Source organism: Cervus canadensis, chromosome X (genome assembly GCF_019320065.1).
Source record: "Cervus canadensis isolate Bull #8, Minnesota chromosome X, ASM1932006v1, whole genome shotgun sequence".
Taxonomy (NCBI): Eukaryota; Metazoa; Chordata; class Mammalia; order Artiodactyla; family Cervidae; genus Cervus; species Cervus canadensis.
The window spans coordinates 12,057,294-12,078,749 of NC_057419.1; the positions used below are offsets into that span (position 1 = coordinate 12,057,294).

Below are 21,456 nucleotides of genomic sequence, written 5' to 3' on the forward strand. Positions count from 1 at the left end.
ACTAAGGTCCAATATGCCTCGTGCACAGCCAAAAATAAATAAAATAACAATAGAATCATTAAAAAAAAAAAAAAACATGAAAAAGAAAGTGCTGGAAGCCACATGCTTTCACAACCCGATCTAGAGGGGACGTGCTATTCCTTCTGCTGTGTTCTATCGGTCACATAGACCAATCCTGGTCAGTGTGGGTTGGGACTATTCCTGGCTTCAGATACCAGGGGGGGTGGGGCTCCTTGGACTTGATCTCAGAGGCTGCCTGGGGCCTTCTCTGGCGTCTAGTGGTTAGGCCTCCATCCTTAACGCTGCATGGGTTTGATCCCTGGTTGGGGAGCTAAGATTCCACATGCTTATACGGTAGGGCCACATAAATGAGATGACAAATAAAAATGCATGTTAAGAGGCTGCCTACCACAGCCTTTTATTTTCTGCACCCATGAGTTGCCATCTTGGTTAGAGAATTACTCACTTGAGTACATGGTCAACTGTCAGAAAAGTGTGGGGAAATTTCTCTAGCTGTGTCTGTGCCCTGACTTTTGGATACAATAGAATCTACCTGTAAAGACTGTCACTTTAGTCTGTGTGTGTGTGTGTGTGTGTGTGTGTGTGTGTGTGTGTTCTCAGCCGTGTCTGAGTCTTGCGGCCCCATGGACTGTAGCCCACCAGGCTCCTCTGTCCGTGGGATTCTCCAGGGCAAGAATACTGGAGCGGGTTGCTGTTTTCCTTCTCCAGGGGAATCTTCCCAATTCAGGGATCGAACCCGAGTCTCTTGCATCTCCTGCACTGGCGGGCAGATTCTTTACCATGAGCACCATCTCAGAAGCCCGTCGCTTTACTACCTAGCTAAATAAAAATGATGCACCTGCTTTGTGCTGTGCATGATATTCTTGGACAGAAAATCAGTTTCCCTCCCGTGAAATGGAAACATCCATTGAGTCCCCAGTGGACGTGGCCGGTCAGCTCTCCCATCTCCTCCTTAAATGCAGGTAAATAAATCTTTAGTGACTGTCTGAATTATTGCTGCCCCTGCACATGCACCTTCTGCCCCAAGACATTTAGGAAAGGTTGCCCTTGCCTTTTCTAAATAATGAATTGCCCTCTTATTATTTTTTATTGTCTTCTAGGCAAAGTTAATGGGGGGAAGAAATGAATGAGAATTTCCCCCCGACCTCCCCCCACCAGCTCTTTCTGACAGTTTCAAAGATGATAACATCTTTATTGCATTTCAGTCTCAGTGATAGCATCATTCATTCATTCAGCAGATAACCTCCATGTGCCGGTGAGGCTATAAAAGTGCACAGGTAAAGTGTAAGCTCAAATGACCTCTTCACAGTGATTTAAAGGCACGTCAGATAGAAGAAAGGGCTTCCCTGGTGGCTGAGACTGTAAGGAGCCTGCCTATCAGTGCAGAAGACCCAGGTTCAATCCCTGGGTTAGGAAGATTTCCCCCTGGAGAAGGGCATGGCAACCCACTGCAGTATCCTTGCCTGGAGCATCCCAGGGACAGAGGAGCCTGGTGGGCTACAGTCCACGGGGTCGCAGAGAGTCAGACAGGACTGAGCATAGACATAAGAAATGAACCGGGTGGGTAGGAAATCGCATTTTGTGAATTCTGCACCCGCAGCTTGACTGAATGAACATTTCGGAGGATCTTCAGAGTCAAGATTGTCTTGTTCACGTTTTCTAGAAAGGTAACTGCCGTGCAGAGAGAAGGGGCTTTCCCAAATAGGGAACCGGACCTGGCCCGAGGTGGACCCCAAAGGGTCTGACCCCCCAGGCCGGTTGTGTCTGCAGCCTTCATGCGTAGAAGCCTTTGCACGTGGAAAGGCTGCATGGGAAGCCCTTGACTTGCCCTGAATGCTTCTGGTCTCTCTGGCACGAGGCTGGAGATGTTGCCACCTTCACAGCTAGTGGCCATCACACTGTGATCCAGGGCTTCGCCAGTATCCTTACCCCCACCCCACCCCCAACTTCAGTTTTTCTCCCATAGACGCTCATCTTCCCTGCCTTTTCAAGTTTAGCTAAGGCAGATAGCCAAAATTTCTAAGGGAGGAAAGGTGGAAAATCAAATAGAATTGGAAGAAAATGGCATTTTGAAGGATGGAAATGCAACTTGATAGGATCAAATGTGTGTGTGTGTGTGCACGTGTGTGTGTGTGTGTGCACGTGTGTGTTTATTCCAGGGTTGCCAACACCGATGATTGCTGATGCGTCTGAAGATTTGGAGTCAGGCTTGCTCGTAAATTATTGGTGGTTTTCCCGCAGTAACAGCTGTTGACCCAGATGGGGGTGCATTTGGGAACCTGTGTATGTGTGCGGATTTGCTACCCAGAGACACGGACCTTTATGTAGGTGGCAAGTACGACCACTCCTGCACAAGATTTCTTAACCATCATGGTTCAGTTGTCTTTGCTGGAAGAATGAGACCCCTCTCTGGGCTTTTCATCATAAAGCAGCCATTACAAAGAACGCATGGAATCAGTTCTAATGAGGTGGATGAAACTGGGGCCTATTATACAGAGTGAGTGAAAGAAAGAAAAACACCAATATGGTATACTAACGCATGTATATGGAATTTAGAAAGATGGTAACGATGACCCTATATGCAAGACAGCAAGAGACACAGATGTAAAGAACAGACTTTTGGACTCTGTGGGAGAAGACGAGGGTGGGATGATTTGAGAGAATAGCATTGAAACATGTATATTATCATATGTGAAAGGGATAGCCAGTCCATATTCGATGCATAAGACAGGGTGCCCAGGACTGGTTCACTGGGCTGACCCAGAGGGATTGGATTGGGAGGAAGATGTGAGGGGGAATCAGGATGGGGAATACATGTACTCCCATGGCTGATTCATGTCAATGTATGGCAAAAACCACCACAATATCGTAAAGTCATTAGCTTCCAATTACAATAAGTTAATTAATTTTTAAAAAATGAAATACATGATTTTAAAAAATCATGATTTTAAAAAATTTTAGCCACTGTATATCACATTATTTTTCACATTTAACCTTTTCTCTATCCGTGTCCTTTTTCTGTCTGGGAATTCCACCCCAGGCATCACACTGAACTCAGTTGTCCTGGCTCCATCTTTCCTTTGGGCCGGGGCAGCGGCTCAGACTTCTCCTTGGTTGCGCTGGCTCTGTTTTGAGGGATACTGGCCACGACTTTTGTAGAACGTCTCTCACTTTGGGCTTGGCAGGTCTGTGACATGTGATGAGACTGGGTGGGTCAGGAAGATCCCCTGGAGAAGGAAATGGCAACCCACTCCTGGATTCTTTTCTTTTTTTTCACCTTTTGGGGGCTGCACCACGCTATGCATGGGATCTTACTTCCCTCACCAAGGATCGAACCTGCGCGCCCCCTGTGTGGGAAGCATGGAGTCTTAACCACTGCAGTCCCCCACTGCGGTAATCTTGCCTGCAAAATCCCATGGACAGACGGAGCCTGGCGGGCTCTCTAGTCCACAGGGTCGCAAAAAAGTCGGACACTACTAAGCATCTAAACAGCAGCAAATTTAAACGCAGGTTTCTTCACTCATTGCTCGATAGAAGTTAATATAGCCTCGTCTGGAATATGGGTCCAGTAATTCTAGTTTGGGGTCGTCTCTCCGTAATAAACTGTACCCGTGATGGCACCCTCTGCCGTTGCCAGGGTTGAGTCCCGTAAAGCTCAGTGGTTCCTGAAGGAAACCATTTCTGCGCAGAGTCCATCTGCCTGTTTACTGCCTTTTCCCACATCTCTTCACTCTTGTCCACCCCGCCAGTGTTTTCATGATATGTTTTTTTTTTAATTTTGGGCTGCACTCTGTACCATGCACATAGCATGTGTGATCTGAGTTTCCCCGACAGGAGATCAAACCCACATCCCCTGCGGTGGACGCTCAGAGTCTTAACTACTGGACCTTCCAGAAGTCCTTCCTGGTACATTTTTGTCTGACCCACGTGTCTGTTAGTCTCTAACAAAGCATCCAAAGTAGTTTTGGTCGGGGGGAAGAAAGACTGTCTTCCTAGCTGATGAGCTCATGTAATACTTCGTTACATTTCCTCGGTGGAGTAAGATGCCCCATCACATAAGCGGATTTGGGGCCCCATTGACACTGGGGTTTGATGGCCACAGGGTACCTGGCTTAGGTGGAAAGGCCCCCCGGGGGGGTCCACTGGGAAAGAAGGAGGCGCTGGCCCACGGATTTCCAGGGCCTGTAGGTGGCTGTCAGCGCGTCTACAGAATCAGCAGCCTTGGTGATTTCCGCGAGAAGGTCTCGCCTTTCAGCGAGAGGCCTTGTTAAGAGACCTTCTCCTCCATGTTATTTTTAGAAGCAGCAAATATCAACCGTAAATATTTAATGTTGTGTTTATAGACTCTGGCATCATAAAACTTCACAAGGTGACTCAGAGGAGGCTGATCACTGTGAACCCCTGAGGAGAAGGAATCTCGCCCCCACCCCGGCACACCGCACCGTGTGAGGAACATCGTTGACGTTCTTAGGAAAGAGGTGAACAGGTACATTGCTGTCTTAATTCATCTTCTTCATCCTCAGCAGATGAGGAATTTAGTCATTACTCCTCGCTGGCCAGGATTCTCGATCCCTTTTTTTTTTCTGATGTTTAAAAGCAACGTGCTGCATAGAATGAGCAATTTGGGGGGAAAAGAGAGAGAGAATGGAATCTGGAAACAAAATCAACACCTCTGAGCCCACCCACGCCTGTTCCCCCATCAGCCTGTTGCTACCTGTTCTCCCAGCTGCCTGTCTTCCTGTGCCTGAAACGTCAGGAAGGCTCAGCTTTGTAACCCGGCTCTCCCAACGTCACCGTAACGGAGTGCGCGTTTGATCGTTGCTGACGTTCATTGAAAACATTTTTCAGGCGTCTATCCCGTCAAGCGCGTGTGCTGCCATTGATTTAACGTGTGTGGCCGGAGCTTCAGATTGCTTCCAGTTTTTTTCTTTTTTTTTTTTTGCTTTAGGAGAGATGGCTGGGAATGGAGCTGAAGGGCTCTTGAGACCGATTACCAAATTGCTTTCCTTGAAAGGTTGTGCCAATTTTGCCCTGTTGCCAGGGAGCCCGGGGTGGGGTGGGCTGGGGTGCGGGCGGGGGCCTGCCTCTCAGACAAGTCAGGACGTTGTTCAAGTGAGTTGGGAACGTGGGCACTTTTTTTTTTTGGTTTTGTTTTTGCATTTCTTTGATTTAAAAAAAAAAAATGAGGTGGAATATTTCATCCTGTTTGCCAGTCATTTGCATTTCTTTCTTTCTTTTTTTTTTTCCGTGACTTGAACGTAAGTTGCTCTGCAAGCAATGGCTCGGGGTTCTGCTTGGGGTTCCACGTCTCTGGGTTCCACGTGAATGCCGGCTATTTTAATAAAGACTGCACTGTCATAAGTTTTAACTACGTGGGCGGTTTCTGGCGTTTGCCGGGAAGTTGAGTCTCCCGACCGGAGCCAGACTGTGTGAGTCTGCACATCGGGGCTGCGTCTCAAACAGGAGTTGAGTCCAGAAAGCAGGAAGGCGGGTCAGCGCCTGCACTTATTACTGAGGTTATACCAGAATGCGTTCTTTGCTCATTAACTCTTTGACCCCTCTCCTTAAAGCTGGGGGGAGAAGGTGTGTGCGCTCTGTCTGCTCATGGATGAGAATTGATGCCTTTGAATATCACTCCTCTATGTGGATTCAGCTCATCTCCCATTTCCTAGTGTGTTTATCAGAAGACGGTGTTTTTACACAATGACATCTGGAGGAACAGCGCAAATGCTTAGGTTAGCCAGTAAAAGATCTTGAGATATTTATAATTATCGATTGGCCAGCTTGCAGTTTGTTTCTACTTGTCATTAGCCCAAGTTTGTTTCCCAGGGGTGTGTCTCTGTGTGTGGATGAGTGTGTGCGGGTGACAGAGGTTTTGTTGTGCAGATGAATTGATTGAATGTCTCTGCTGTGTCTCTGAAGCATGGTGCTGTTCATGGCACACTAGGGACAAGGGGGGGATTGTTTGTTTTCTGCGTTGCTCTGAAGTCGTCAGTGAGGCGTCTCTGCGTTTGCTGTTACTTCTGTCTCCTTTCGCTGTTGTATAACGTCACACATTTGGAAAGCTTTGCAAAGATCTATTTCAGTTTCTCCTTTTAGAGCGTTTAAGTATTTCTTTTTTTTTTCATTCTCCAAAGAATGGTTTCCAAACCTGGAAAGGAAAGGAATGAAAGGCAAGGAAAAAGATGATACAGCAGTGATCAATAAAAGGACTCCCCTAACGGTCCGGGTGATTAAGACTTGGCACTTCCACGGCAGGGGTTGCTGGTTTGATCCCTGGTCAGGGTACTAAAATCCTGCATGCCTCTTGATGTGACTGCAAAAGAAAAAAAAAAAAAAATTCATCGATAGATTATTAAAAACAAATGTTGTAATGATTTTGGGGTACGGTTCTTGTCAGCTTATAGTTTTAACGGCTTTCGCTTGTCAATGATGTGTGAATGTTTTTGTTCTAAATTATGTTCAATAGGTGCGAGTCTAGCCATGAATCATTTCCTGCCAAATTTCAATGGATGAGGTAATGCGTGGAGAAATGGCCTTCTTTCTATAATAACATGCATCTTCTCAGGTCTCAGGGCTCTTTCCCCCCCTCAGTATGTTACTGCTACACACTAGGAGTTTCCTTGTTTCTACATTCTGTGCGATGACGCACAGGAGTGAGGAATGCCAGGTTCCCTTCCAGCCTGTGGCTCAAGGTCAGAGATGCTCAGTTTGAACTCCGTTTCCCAGGACCTGTGGGTAACAGAGATATGTGCACGGTACCGACTCCAACTGTGGGCAAACGGAAGCCATATTCCCTCCACCCAAATAATAAAAGGAGAAAGCTCTCCTGTACTATCCCACCATTTATGCAAAAGTGAATTCCTTCTTGACACCATTCCGAGCTTGCCTGGTGGCTCAGCTGTAAAGGATCAAGCTGCCAATGCAGGAGACTCAGCTTCCATCCCTGGGTCGGGAAGCTACCCCTGGAGGAAGAAGTGGCAATCCACTCCAGTATTCTTGCCTGGAGAATCCCATGGACAGAGGAGTCTGATGGGCTACAGGCTACGAGGTTGCAAAAGATTGGAACATGACTCAGTAGACTCAGTAGCTAGACAACAACTCAGTGGCTAGGCAACTCAACCAACCCGTCTCTGGATGGTGGGTTTTTTTTTTTTTTTTTTAGTTCAAAGTAGAACTCAAAGTGACAATAAAAATGCCTCTTGCAAAAAGAGTGTTGAGTTTGTCATCGTTGATGAGATGCACGCAAGCTACCAGTGCTGGGTGCCCAAGCATCTCTAGCTGTTGGTTCTCCAGCGCTTTGAGTGGGCGAGGCTTAATTAAATTTTAAAAGTGATAGTCAGACCAATACAGTATACTAACGCATATATATGGAATTTAGAAAGATGGTAACGATAACCCTGTATGCAAAACAGAAAGAGAGACACAGATGTACAGAACAGACTTTTAGACTCTGTGGGAGAAGGCGAGGGTGGGATGTTTTGAGAGAACAGCATCAAAACATGTGTATTATCTAGGGTGAAACAGATCACCAGCACAGGTTGGATGCATGAGACAAGTGCTCGGGCCTGGTGCACTGGGAAGACCCAGAGGGATGGGGTGGGGAGGGAGGTGGGAGGGGGGATCGGGATGGGGAACACATGTAAATCCATGGCTGATTCATGTCAATGTATGGCAAAAACCACTACAATATTGTAAAGTAATTAGCCTCCAACTAATAAAAATAAATGGAAAAAAAAATAAAAAAATAAACTGGTCAACTTTTAATAAAAAAAAAAGTGATAGTCAACAGTACAAGGGGTAGGAAGTGTTGTCTGAAAGGAGGTTTAATACAACAATAACAGCAAGAGAAACCGTGTGTAGTCCTGGCTAAAATATCTGTTCAGCGGCACCCCATCTTAAAAACAGAATGTGTGCAAACTCAGTCGTGTCCGACTCTTTGCGACCCTTTGGACGGTAGCCCACCAGGCTCCTCTGCCCATGGGATCCTCCAGGCAAGAATCCTGGAGTGGGCTGCCGTTTTCTCGTCCTGACCCAGGAGGTTGAACCCATTGAATCCGTGTCTCCTGTGTCTCCTGCATTTGCAGGCGGATTCTTGACCCACTGAGCCATCAGGGAAGCCCATCTTAAACACGGTCGCACTGAAATTTGAGCTGTGCTGTTGACTGTGGTACAGAGTCCACTGTAGCATCATCACCCTTGGTCTCCCGTGGCAACCTGCTAGGAAGAGGGATGCAGCTCTGGTGACGTCACCCCCAATTTATAGATGAGACAGCCTCAGCCAGACGGGGTCCACACCCAGGTGCTCTGCAGTGAACCCTGGGGTTCACAGCTCACCTTGCTGTCTGCTGGGCCAGGTGGTGCTGAAATCGAAAGGTGTACTAATACACACTCAGACGAGAGGTCGGTGTTTGCCCACAACTCGAGCAGCCTGCTGATGATCGTGGCTTTTTTCAGACCCACAACCCTTTCAGGTGTCTTAATAGAACTTGTGATAAGTCCCGATATTAAAAATATCCTCAAACAGAAAATTGCTTTTTTTTCCCCTAGGGAAAGCTGGTCTGCATTTAGAACAATTTGTGATTATTAATCTGTCTTGAATTGGTCAAGGAATTAAAAAAATGATGCTATGGGCATACAATTAAAATTTTGCAGTGGACACGAAGCTTGAAAAAATGCTATGGTTTCATCTTGTTGACTATTAGCAACACATTTTAGAGCCTGCAGGTACCATAGAAAGTGTCTGAGTTTTTGCACTCTCCAGTAGAAATTGAATGCAAACCATAAGTTTAATTTAAGCTTTTCGAGTAGCCACAGTAGAGAAGTAAAAAGAAATCATAAATTATTTTTGCATTATGTATCTAAATATGTGCTACGTTAGTATTATTTGCAACAGGAAAAAAAAAAAAATCAGTCTCTCAGTCATGCCCCAACTCTTTGGGACACTGTGGACTGTAGCCTGCCAGACTTCTCTGTCCATGGGATTGTCCAGGCAAGAATACTGCAGTGGGTTGCCATTCCCTTCTCCAGGGGATCTTTCCAGACCAGGGATTGAACCCGGGTCTCCTGCATTGCAGGTAAATCTAACTGAGCCACCAGGGAAGCCCATTATTTGCAACATATGTATTAATATATAGTAATTCAGTAATCTGATCAACTCACTCTCCAAAATAGTATCATTTCAATAAGTGATTCATGTTTAAAAAAATTATTCAAGACATATTTTATGTTCCTTTCCTTTCTATACTAAGTTTGCAAAATCCAGAGTGGAATTTAAACCTGTAGCACTTCTCACTTTGAACTCATTGGCTTGGTCAGTCCAGTCCGAGATCCCAAATTCCAGTGTCTATGTAGAAATATGAAAATAAATTTGCATCATGAAAGATAATTTTGTAGTAGGAAGTTACACTATTTTGAGAAGGGGATAGTTTAAAAGTTGGGCAGTTTGTTTGGTCTTCTTTTTAATCTATTTGGAATTGGTCAAGGGAAAAAAAAAATGTTGTGGGTGCATAATTTAAGAATTTGCATGTGGACCAGTTACAGAGGAATCGTGTGGCCTGGAACGTTCCCAGGTGTTTCCATCCTGCAGACCACAGTCATCAAATTTTAGCTGCTGCAGGCTTCTTAGCAGCCCTGCTGACCCGCATCATCCAGTTTAGGGGCCACAAGCCTGATAGACCGAAGGAGCACACTCAAACATGGCTAGGGTTACTGAGGATCAGATTTAGAGATTTTATTTCCTTATTGATTTAAATTTCGGTGCTGGGTTCAGCTGTTCCATAAGGTTTATGTTGGGAATCACATGGGTATGTGTATCTGTGTTTTCAGTGTATGCAATACATCTTCTGAACTATAATAGCAGTGGTCTATTTGCTTTGAAAATTCCGTTTCCTAATTAAGACGTGGCGCAAGTGGAAAATACACTGGCTTTGGGAATTTTGGAGATTTTGTAGGTAAAAGGAATCAATAATCGAAGATCTCAGTAACTTTTTAAAAAAAACCGGTATGAAGTACAGTTGAAATGATGCTATTTGGGAAAAGCTGGGTTAAGTTTAAATACGTCGTGAGAATTACTTTGCATTTAAACATTCTTTAATTAGATGTAAACTTGTCTCGTGTTTCTGTTGGACCATCCACATCTCCATCAGAGCTCTCACGCCACAAACGAAAGAAGCCGTGCTTGAGATGACAGGCGGTGGGTTGGTTGTGACATCCCCGTCTGAATACAGGCCCTGCTTTCGCTATTGGCCTTTGTAAAGCATTCTGTACGCTCAGGTGCATGAGGATTTGTTTGGCTCGCTGTGGGCCTTGTTCATCATGCATGGCCACCTCACCTTACCTTCGCCAGATGTATGGGTTACTGGCCACAAAAGGCAGTGCTGACGTGGAAGGGAACGAGGTCTTTGGTATACGCTGTTTTTCTGACCCCTCAGCATCCCCCGTGAGATAAAGGTGGTTGGTTCTTCCCACTGTGCACTTAAGGAAAAGGGTCCCATAGGTTGAATTGGGCTTCCCAGGTGGCGCTGGTGGTACAGAACCCCCCTGCCAATGCGGGAGATGTAAAAGATGCAAGTTTGATCCCTGGGTTGGGAAGATCCCCTGGAGGAGGGCATGGCAACCCACTCCAGTATGCTTGCCTGGAGAATCCCATGGACAGAGGAGCCTGGCGGGCTGCAGTCCATGGGGTCGCAAAGAGTCAGACACGACTGAAGTGACTGTGCACTCATGCACAGGTTCAATAGTCTGACCATGACGGGGCACCAGTGATTAAAAAAAAAAAAAACCCTCCTGCCATTGCAGGAGATGCAAGAGATGCCAGTTCGATCCCTGGCTTGTGAAGATCCCCTGGAGAAGGAACTGGCAACTTGCTCCAGTGTTCTTGCATTCTTGGAGAATCCCACAGACAGAGGAGCCTGGCAGACTATAGTTCAGGGGTCCCCAGGAGTCTCACACACTCATGTGCACACGCTTCAAAACTCACACGGGTTCAGAGCCAGAAAGTGATAAGCTCAGGGATGCCTCCTCTGATGAAAGGGATTTCCTTCAGGCTTTGTTTATGTGGTAAAACACCCTAGGGTGCCCGTGAATTAACATTGGTTCCAAAACACACTGTGAAGTCTTAGGTTTCTGAGCAGGAAATCATTAGTAGCTGTAGTTTTTTATTTCTTCACTTTCCTCTTCCCTGTGGATGAATGTCTCTGTGTTACAAGAGGCCAGAAAGCAGCTTCTAACCTTTCTACAAGGTAATTTGACAGAGTCATTTAAGTCAGCTGAGATGTAACTTTCTGTAGCTTTGGAAGCGGGGTGATGGACCGCTTGTTCCGTAAAGCACTGCTTCACAGTAGGACCCCCAAGGTTCTGTCCTCCTCTGTGTCTGAGATGGCTGCCCCAGCTCCTGCCCTCACGTCACATCCCTGAGTAGGAGTTGAGGTAGGGGATTTCATGGCCTTTAGGAGCACAGACTAGAGATTTCATATTTGACTTCTGCTCGTAGCCATTGGCCAGAACTGGGTTACGGGGAAAGCTTGTCCTTTTGAGAGGGGTGTGACCGTGTGCCCACACAGAATCTAGGTGTCCTGTTCTCAAAGGGTGAGGGGTGGAAGTGGATAATGGTAGTCTAGCAGATTCTTACCCTCCACCCTGTCCTCACTCTAGTGGGAACAAGGCGTTGCCAAGACAACCACGTGTTCAAGGCAGAATTCTGGACTGTGGGACAAGGATGGGTATATGGTACAACAAGGGCTCCTGCAGAGAGCTTCTGGGTTCCGTCTTCTGCTCAGCTGTGAGTGTTTCCTGTCTTGCCCACCACTTACTCAGCCAGGTGACCAGGAACCTCTTTCTTTGGGCACCAAGTGGGAATGTGATCTCCCCTGAGTTTATAGTGGTTGCATGAAGATGAAAGGGCACGCCTTTGTTGCCTTCCTCATACCTCGGTCAGAGGTAGTCTAATGAGCTGTTTTTTGGGGGTTACCTTTTTACGAAAAGCCTGGGTGGTCTGTAGCACAGGCTTCTTGTACAGGATGGGGCTTAGTTGTCTGTCTCCACTGTCCTTCCGCACCACGTAGCACGTTGCACATTTGCAAGTGAAGTTCTTGATGAACTTGTGTGGTCTTCGCTCATTTCATTCACTCCATCTCTCAGATTGAACGCATTCACCTAACCAGTAAATAAATGTTTCTAGAGCACCTACCACCTGTCTCAAGAATTCTTCTAGATGCAGAGAATATAATAATGAACAAATTAGACAGAACGCTTACATCCTGGTGGATAAAAGTATGTGTTGGGTATGACACATTGGGTGTTGTTATTTTGTTGTGTCTGACTCTTATTTGTGGCCCCATGGATTGCAGCCCACCAGGCTCCTCTGTCCGGGTGATTTCCCAGGCGAGAATACTGCATTGGGTTGCCATTTCCTTCTCCAGAGGGATCTTCCCAACCCAGGGATTGAACCCGCGTCTCCTGCCTTGGCAGGTGAGTTCTTTCCCACTGAGCCAGCTGGGAAGCCCGCATTGGGTGTTGTGGTGTCAAACGTGTGCGTGTGAAATCACTGTGATGTTTGCAACATCCGCTGCGCTTCCTAATTTTTAAATATCGGCAGTATTTACTAGAGAGCAGGTTCTAACAATCATACACACATCCCCACCCAGTGAAAAGAGATAGAGTAGAAATGTTGAGTGTTCACTGAATATTTTTAAATGTGAATATGGTGTGTTTGGATTGTTTGTTCATAATTTTTCAGCCATGTAAATAGAAAATTAAAGTTCATTTAACTTCTTTCTATGTTTTCAACAAATATGTAAGCTATCATCTCCCTTTATATTAATATAATAGTACTTGAGGAAAAAAAGCAAAACCTCAGCACTCTTGAGTACCTTTGCCAATTGGAAAGATTGTAAGGAAAAATTGATTCCTCCTGGGTTTATTATTTTTTTTTTTTTTTGTAGAAATTAGCACACATAATGATTTTCTCTGAGCATGATCTCCTTTAAGCTACTGAGAAATTTTTAGTCGTGCGGGCTGAATGGAGTGGATAGCGGTTTAGAGGAGAATTGAACTGATTAATGAGAGAAGCCCCTGATTTTGTTTTAATCACATACCCTGACGCAGTCAGGAAAATTCACACTGTATTTTCTTACAGTGGTCGTGCTGTTAAAATGTATGCAGATGGAACACGTTTGTGTATTACTGGGCCTTTCAGGCTGTTTTGCTTTCCAGGGCGCTTGGTAAATGATTATAATTATTTTTATCCAGGGTATCAGTTCTCAACGCTCTTCTTGACCTGACACCGTGAATTTTCCGTTCCGTGAAAATCATATTGTTGAACGGAGGCTTGTGCCCTGTAGAAATTAAGAAGAGATAAATGCAGAGACCTAGCTATGTGAGGTGCCTCCCACTGTGTGTGATGATGGAGTTCCTTGCATTTAGGGTGGACTTTTACCTCCTTCGTGTGGACAGAGATGCAGACCCAGTTATCACGAGTGCTTAAATGTGGACTTCATCTGTGTGATCCCGTTTTGACTCATTGAGCCATTAAAATCCAGTAGAAATAATGTGATCAGGGCGGGGGGGGGGGGGGGGGAGACAGCACAGACAGCTACAAGACACCGTGTTCTTTTTTTATTATTATTTGACCGACTTGGGACTGAAGAGGCTGGATTTGTGATGTCTGGGAGGTCCAGCTTTTCGTGGTAGACACTCTGATCAAACAGTGTTCCTGATGGCTGGTCTGCGGCATTTGAAATAGATGCCTTGTGAATTCTTAGCCCGTTGACGTCCAAATGACCACTGTGGTCTTCCTTTTCTTGCCTGCCTGCTCCGTCCTTTCCACAAAGCCTTGCCCTGATCGTAGACCTGGGTTCTCTGGTCAAAACAGGACCACACATAGAATGTCTTCTCCCTGGAGCAGAAGGTTAGCTTCGTTGTCTTCTAGAAGCTTCAGAGCATCCTTCAGTTTTGACCTGCTGTGTTGTGTTTTTTGTTTTTTTTCCCATCTCAATGAAGCTGATGCTCTAAATGTTTGCAGTAAAAGATGATGCGTTGATGGTGGGATTATCTGACCTAGATTTCGTCAAGTTGAGTGGCATCATCTCCAGTGTTTTTAAGTCTGTTCAGTTTGGGGAGAAGGTAGAAGTCTCCCGTCGAGAATTAACCTGTGGAGACTGAAGGAGAGTTATCTTTGTGAGGTAGTAGCTTTGGAAGAGAGGTACGTTGACCTCCATAGTGGTCCAGTGGCTGAGACTCACAGCTCCCAATGCAGGGGGACCTGGGTTCGATCCCTAGGGAGGGAGCTAGGTACCACATGCGGCCAGTGAATTCAGATTCCACAACGAAAGGTCTCGTGAGCTGCAGCAAACGACCCATGTGCCCTGAGGCCTGGCGCAAGCAAATAAAGAAGAATAAGAATAAATATTAAATAATAAGACAGAGGGGTCAAAGGTGTCTGTATTGCCAGTCCATGACGACTTATGCCCAGCAGCTGTCCATTATGATGTGAAGAGTCTCTGAATACTAGAAAGACAGAAGCAAGATTGAGTTCCTACAAAAATGAAAGTGTCTTACGAACAATTTAGGAAAAACGTGGGGTCGGGGGGAAGATACAACTTGTATAGAACGTGGAAACTGGCTCCAGGAAGAAGAGATAAATTCCCCAGGTACATAAGGGAATACAATGGGTTTCTGAACCTTGGCGCTTTTGACATTTGGAGTTGAAGACTCTTGAGAGTCCCTTGGACTGCAAGGAGATCCAACCAGTCCATCCTAAAGGAGATCAGTCCTGGGTTCTTTGGAAAGACTGATGCTGAAGCTGAAACTCCAGTACTTTGGCCACCTCGTGCGAAGAGCTGACTCAGTGGAAAAGACCCTGATGCTGGGGAAAGACTGAGGGCAGGAGGAGAAGGGGATGACAGAGGATGAGATGGTTGGATGGCATCACCGACTCAATGGACATGGGTTTGGGTAAACTCTGGGAGTTGGTGATGGACAGGGAGGCCTAGCGTGCTGCGGTTCATGGGGTCGCAAAGAGTCAGACACGACTGAGCGACTGAACTGAACTGAATGTTGTGGGGAGCCTCTCAGGAGTCTTCTCCAGCACCACAGTTCACAGGCATCTGTTTTTTGGCACTCTGCCTTGGTTACGGTCCAGCTCTTGGACACGACTGGGCAACTGAACAGAACTGTTCTCTGCATTGCGGGGTGTTGAACAGCATCCTGGGTCTCTATGCAGTGGTGTACAGCAACTCTCTCCCAACAGTTGAAGCAACCAAACATGTCTCCACATATTGGCAGATGTCCCCCTACTCTGGGTTCTTGGCAAAATCACCCCCAGCAAGAACTACTGCGATAGATAGGTCACTGCAGACAGATAGGATGATCTTAGCTCTTGCATTTTGGGGGGGCTTCTGCAATGAAAGAAACCATCAGAGGGTACTAATGTTGGTTCTTTTTCATTTTTTTTTTTAATGTTTTCAGGTTAATCCCTTGCAGTCTTTTTTTATTGTAAATATATTTTACAAGGAGGCTATGTTACATTGGCTAGTACTTTAATTTGAATAGTAGTTGCAGAGTCATTCTGTGTATATTGAGTGAATTAGAGCTGGATTAGTTACATCATAGGGACTTAAATCTTGAGGATAAATTCAAATCCCTATGTCAAACACAACTGATAGTTTTAAATGAAAAACCTGTTATGAATATATTTGAACAGACATAATCTTACAATAAATCATACACTTTCAAGGTGACAAGTCAAAATGCAGAGTGAAGTAAGTGAGAAGGAGAAAAACAAATAGTGTATACTTGGCTTCCCTCGTGGCTCAGTTGGTAAAGAATCCACCTGCAATACGGGAGACGCTGGTTTGATTCCTGGGTCCGGAAGCTCTTCCGGAGAAGGGATAGGCTACCCACTCCAGTATTCTTGGGGTGCCCTGGTGGCTCAGCTGGTAAAGAATCCGCCTGCAATGTGGGAGACCTGGGTTCGATCCCTGGGTTGGGAAGATCCCCTGGAGAAGGGAATGGCTACCCACTCCAGTATGCTTGCCTGGAGAATCCCATGGACAGAGGAGCCTGGCGGGCTACAGTCCATGGGGTCGCAAAGAGTTGGACACGACTGAGCGACACACAACACATATATATGGAATCTACAGAGATGTTACTGATGAAATGATTTGCAGGGTAGCAGTGGCAACACAGACGTAGAGTAACATGATGAACTAGGTTCTTTCATGGCAATGCCCACGAGCGTGCCCTGGAACCCAAGCAAGCAACCAGCAAAGCATTCCTCTTGCGGCCCAGAAGGCCTTGACTTAACCATCTCCTAGGGAGATAAATTTAAGCCAGTGAAGGCAGAAGTAGAGATATGGTGAGGGTTTAGATTAAAAGGATCAGCAGGATGTATCCTTTTTTAAAAATTTATCGTATTTCACGGTTATATATCTCACTTCACAGATAACTGCTTTCCAAAAAAACTGTCATAAATGATTTTCTATAAGCTAATGCGTTCAACAAAGTGCAGAACGTACTCATTTCAGTAAGAATTTAGTTCCAATTCCATTGTGTATCCTTTCTAATGTTAAGAAACCAGTTGTGAAAAAGTGAAGCTGTTAGTCACTCAGTTGTGTCTGACTGTAGCCCACTAGGCTGCTCTGTCCATGGGATTCTCCAGGCAAGAAGACTGGAGTGGGTTGCCATTCCCTTTTCCGGGGCATCTTACTGACCCAGGGATCGAACCCGGGTCTCTCACATTGAAAGTGGATTCTTTACCATCTGAGCCGCCAGGGGATCCCAAGAAGCTAGCTGTATATATTCTTAATTTATCTGTGTTATATAGTCAGCATTCAGACACTACTATCTTGTGAAGGGGCTTCGGAGTACTAGGGGTGTGTGGAATATTGTTGTGATTTTGCTACATTAATTTCATATTATAAAGTTCTGGCCATTTAACTCTGGGCTTTCTCAGGACTCCAGAAAGTGTGAGTAATCACTGTTAACTGTCATAACCTCCCGGCATTTGGAAGCACAAATGAGTTCTTGATTTGTGCACATTCAGTTCAATTCAGTCGCTCAGTTGTGTCTGACTCTTTGGGACCCCATGGACTGTAGCCCACCAGGCTCCTCTGTCCATGGGATTCTCCAGGCCAGAATACTGGAGTGGGTTGCCATACCCTCCTCCAGGGGATCTTCCCCACTCAGGGATCGAACCCATGTCTCCTGCATTGGCAGGCAGATTCTTTACCACCGAGGCACCTGGGAAGCCCCAAGCTTGCAGGAGATCAGACTTTAGTGACCCAGCCATCAGGAGAGTTTTTGACAGAAAATGCATTAATTCATTTTATTCTTAACTAACTCTTTTCTTTTAAATAAGGGAAATAGCTTCCACCAAGAATTATGCTTAAATCCGCCACCCCCACCCCCAATTTTTCCCCTCACTTTGCAGATTTCATTTTAGGTGAGACGAAATGATCCACCTAGATTATTTAGCTGCTGTTTTTTTCCCTGGACTCTAGAGTTTTTACTAACAACCACAAGTACGATCCTGAGAATCACGTTACAGCATCATGTGTTCGTTTTCTTTGAATGACTTTTATGACAAACCTTGATTTAGCAAGAACATCAGTCACATTTCCCAACCACAAAGATGAATACAAATTCAATTAGCCGAGATGCGTCATTCTGCTTCCGTGAAGATAAACTCTCCAAGGACAGAAACTGGCTTAAGAATGTCTAGGTTTGACCAACGTTCAGAAATTCCAGAAGTCACCCAGATTTTGAGACTGTTTTCTAGGGAATGCCTCTGCTGCGCTGGCAAGTATCTTAAAATGTCATCTGTGACTTTGAAGATAACTGAGGGTGGCTTCTTTTCACAGTGAAGGATTTGGCTCCGGCTTACGGAAAAAGCAGATATTCTTGACTTTTTCTCCAGAGTAGACTGGGCAATGCACATTTTAACTGTCACACACATTTTGATCTAAGTTTGTAACTAGCGAACTGGGTCTTTGGAAGAAGTACATTTGCGCTGAAGGTTCATTTCCTTTGAGATCTCTTTTGTTATGGTAAAGTATGGACGTTACATAAAAGTTACCCTTTTCAACCACTTTTAAGTACACCGTATACTTTGCTGTGTTGCATTGAATACATTCACCATCCACCTGCAGAACTTTTCCATCTTCCCAGATTTAAACCCTTCAACTTAACTCCCCTCTCCTCTCCATTCGCCCCTCTCCCGAGCAAGACCATTCTACTTTCTGTCTCTATTTTTAACGACTCTAGATACTTTCCATAAGCGAGATCATACATTATTTCTCCTTTTGTGTCTCACTTATTAGCACAGTGTCTTCAGAGGGACAAGGTAGTGACAACCCACTCCCAGTACTCTTGACTGGAAAAATCCATGAACATTGGAGCCTGGTGGGCTACAGTCCATCACTTCAGTTCAGCCACTCAGTCGTGTCCAGCTCTCTGCGACCCCATGGACCGCAGCAAGCCAGGCTTCCCTGTCCATCACCAACTCCCAGAGCTTGCTCAAACCCACGTCCATCGAGTCGGTGATGCCATCCAACCATCTTATCCTCTGTTGCCCCCTTCTCCTCCGGCCTTCAATCTTTCCCAGCACCAGGCTCTTTTCCAGTGAGTCAGTTCTTTGCATCAGGTGGCCAAAGTATTGGAGCTTCAGCATCAGTCCTTCCAATGCATGTTCAGGACTGATTTCCTTTAGGATGCAGTCCATGGTGTCTTGCAGAGAGTCGGACACAACTTAGCAACTAAACAACGTCTTCGAGGTTTGCACATGTTGTAGGATGTCTCAGAATTTCATTCTGTTTCTAAGCTGAATAGCATTGCACTGTATGCATAGACAACACTTGTTTTAATCCATTTCATCCATTGGTGGACATGTGGGCTGTTTCTGTTATTTGGCAATTGTGAATATTGTTACTGAGAATATTGGGGTGCAAATATCTGTTCAGGTTCCTACTTTCTGTTCTTTTGGTTTTATAGCTAGAAGTGGAATTGCTGGATCATATGGTAACTGTGTGTTGAATGTTTTGAGGAATCATCATAATGCTTTTCTGGAGGTTCATTTTTCAGTAATTTTTGCAAGCTACGATAGCAGTGGAATCTAACCATGCCTCATCTTATCTAAGACCGCTTTAGCAGAGTCGCCTGCAGGCCAAATTTAACCCTTTGTCTACTTTTGTACATTAAATATGCTAAGGATGGTTTTTACATTTTCTTTTTTTTGCCAACCCAATACTTACTTACCTAGACAGCATATTAAAAAGCAGAGACATTACTTTGCCAGCAAAGTCAAGGCTATGGTTTTTCCAGTAGTCATGTATGAATGTGAAAGTTGGACTATAAACAAAGCTGAGTGCCGAAGAACTGATGCTTTGAACTGTGGTGCTGGAGAAGACTCTTGAGAGTGCCTTGGACTGCAAGGAGATCCAACCAGTCCATCCTAAAGGAAATCAGTCCTGAATATTCATTGGAGGGACTGACGCTGAAGCTGAAACTCCAGTCCTTTGGCCACCTCATGCGAAGAACTGACTAATTTGAAAAGACCCTGATGCTGGGAAAGATTGAAGGCAGGAGGAGAAGGGGATGACAGAGGATGAGATGGTTGGATGGCATCACCGACTCAGTGGACATGAGTTTGAGTAAACTCCGGGAGTTGGTGATGGACAGTGAGGCCTGGCGTGCTGCAGTCCACGGGGTCGCAAAGAGTCTGACATGACTGAGCGACTGAACTGAACTTAAACTTATGCATTCATTTCATTTAGCTGCTCTGGGTCTTAGTTTTGGCAGAGGGGGTCATTACTCGAGGTATGTAGGATCTAGTTTACTTGACCAGGGATCGAACCGGGGACCCCCGTGTTGGGATCATGGAGTCTTAACCAGCGAACCACCATGTTTGATTTTTTTTTTTTTTTTTTTGACCACTTAAGAAAGTAAAAACCAGGGACTTCCCTGGTGGTCCAGTGGGTAAGACTCCACACTCCCAATGCAGGGGCCCTAGGTTCAGTCCTGCTCAGGGGCCTAGATGCCAGATGCTAAGAGTTTGCATACCGCAACTAGTCCCAGCCAAATAAATAATTTAAAAATAAAGCCAAGAAGAATCGCAAGTTATCATACATGAAAATTCTGTCAGTTTCATTATACATAGTTAAGTTTCCTTGGAACACAGCTGCACCCACTGATGTCGGTATTGTCTGTTTCTCTCTGCAGTGGTGAAATTGCATGGTTGTAGCTCTCTGTGGCTCATGGAGTGAAAAGCATTTAGTCTCTGGCCCTTTAAGAACATATCTACCAACCTCTAATCGAATTGAACAGGTTAAGATGCCAGTAGTCAGACGAGCATATTCACACATACTGAGCGCTTGGCCCGCGTACAGGGGCTTTTCCAGGGTCTCAGAGGGTACAGGTGTCTCCTTAATTAATCACGCTGTTCTGAACCCTTTTTCTGTCACTGTTTCACATTTAAGTCTCAAAAAAAAAGCCCCAGGAAACTCTAAAACAACTCATGATTCTTTGAGGACCAATAACCCGTGACTTGCATCAGAGTCGGTCATAATTCTCACTGGGCAACTTGAACAACCTTTTGAACTCTGTCTTTACAAGCCCCTGGTTCTTTCTCTTCCCCGAATGCTTCCTTTGGTTTTACCTGAATCTGTGTCTGCTGGACTGCTGTTCTTAAGATCCCAAGTAGAGATTTTTATTCTTTATGGGGGGGAGGGAAGCCCCCAGGAGACTTCCTTCAGTAGGAAATTTGTTGTGTTTGATCATTCATATCCGACTGTCTGTGACCCCATGGACTGCAGAATGCCATGGTTCTTGTCCATCACCAACTCCCGGAGTTTACTCAAACTCATGTCCGTCGAGTCAGTGATGCCATCCAACCATCTCATCCTCTGTCGTCCCCTTCTCCTCCTGCCTTCAATTTTTCCCAGCATGAGGGTCTTTTCCCATGAGTCGGCTCTTTGCATCAGGTGGCCAAAGGATTGGAGCCTCAGCTTCAGCATCAGTCCTTCCAGTGAATATTCAGGGTTTGAGATTGACAGGTTTGATCTTGCAGTCCAAGGGGCTCTCAAGAGTCTTCTCCAACACCACAGTTCAAAAGCATCAATTCGTAGACACTCAGCCTTCTTTATGGTCTGACTCTCACATCCATACGTAACTACTGAAAAACCATAGCTTTGACTATATTGACCTTTGCCAGCAGAAGATGCAGAATGTAAAATCCCCAGTCAAATTTGAGGGTCACCTGTTTCAGACACATGAACTTTTCTACTCCCACTTCCAGACTCTGTCCTTTTCCTTGTAAGGGGCTGTCTCTTCTCTCCTTATTTGAATAAGTAAATCTCTGTATAATGGAGGAACCAAATTGAGAAAGATATCTCAAAAGTTCACTTTAGTTTTCTCATATACTTTTTGGACGAACAAAGT

General features: G+C 45.3%; 1 protein-coding gene across 2 annotated transcripts in view; it reads left to right on the forward strand.

Annotated features, from left to right (window-relative positions):
- The window catches only part of TBL1X (transducin beta like 1 X-linked), a 238,419-nt gene that overhangs the window by 129,251 nt on the left and 87,712 nt on the right, over window positions 1-21,456 (forward strand). The window contains exon 3 of one of the 2 annotated variants that reach the window (XM_043459183.1): window positions 4,365-4,507. The exons of the other annotated variant lie outside the window; for it this stretch is intronic. The gene's annotated coding sequence lies outside the window, so the exon portion shown is untranslated. The remainder of the gene's footprint in view (window positions 1-4,364; window positions 4,508-21,456) is intronic. 2 annotated transcript variants of the gene reach the window in all.